We start from the raw sequence: 728 nt of genomic DNA on the forward strand, positions 1-728 counted from the left end.
GTTTGCTGAAAAAATCCTCCAGCCACTCTTCTCTTCTTCCCACGCTGACAAAGCCGCTCTGACTTTACAACAGGAAACACTAACGTTTGGATTTTCTTAAATCGCCTTAAAACTCAGAGCCATGGGGGCACTTCAGTGCATCAAATACCTAGTGTTTGTGTTCAACTTTCTCTTCTGGGTACGTAGAGTCACTTTATTGTCTTAGTTGTGGTTGTTAAGTGAGACTCAGTGGCTGTTTGTGGGATTTGGTTGGTTCCTCTTTAGAGTTGAAACAGGTTTTTAAAGGTTGTTAAAGAGAAGAAAAGAAAAAGAGTTCTAAATCCTTGAGGTTTAGTTTGTGGGGGTCGGTTTTGTGTTGTTGATGAGAGATTATTGTAGTTGATTAAAAAATAAACTGAAAACTAAGTGTGAAAAAACCTTTTTAGTTAACTGAAATTCAAATATGTGAACTGAAACAATAATGTAAAATAACTAAAATATAACAAATATACAGGAAATGTCTTTAGTTTTTGTCAATTTAGTCGAATCTGTCAACACAACCTCCCTGAGGAGGCGTTAGTTCATGTTTAATGAGTCAATGTTTGTATTTAAAGGGGAACTTGGCAACTTTTTCAGCTTAATAAACCCGTTTAGAAATCATTTGGATGGTTAAATGGCTTGTTCCGGTGAAAATGGTGACCTCCCCACCCCCCTCAGGCGACCCCAGGCGGAAAACCAACCTTGCAACT

The sequence above is a fragment of the Morone saxatilis genome, unplaced genomic scaffold, assembly GCF_004916995.1.
Source record: "Morone saxatilis isolate NCDOM2014 unplaced genomic scaffold, NCSU_SB_2.0 Contig10, whole genome shotgun sequence".
Classification (NCBI taxonomy): domain Eukaryota; kingdom Metazoa; phylum Chordata; class Actinopteri; family Moronidae; genus Morone; species Morone saxatilis.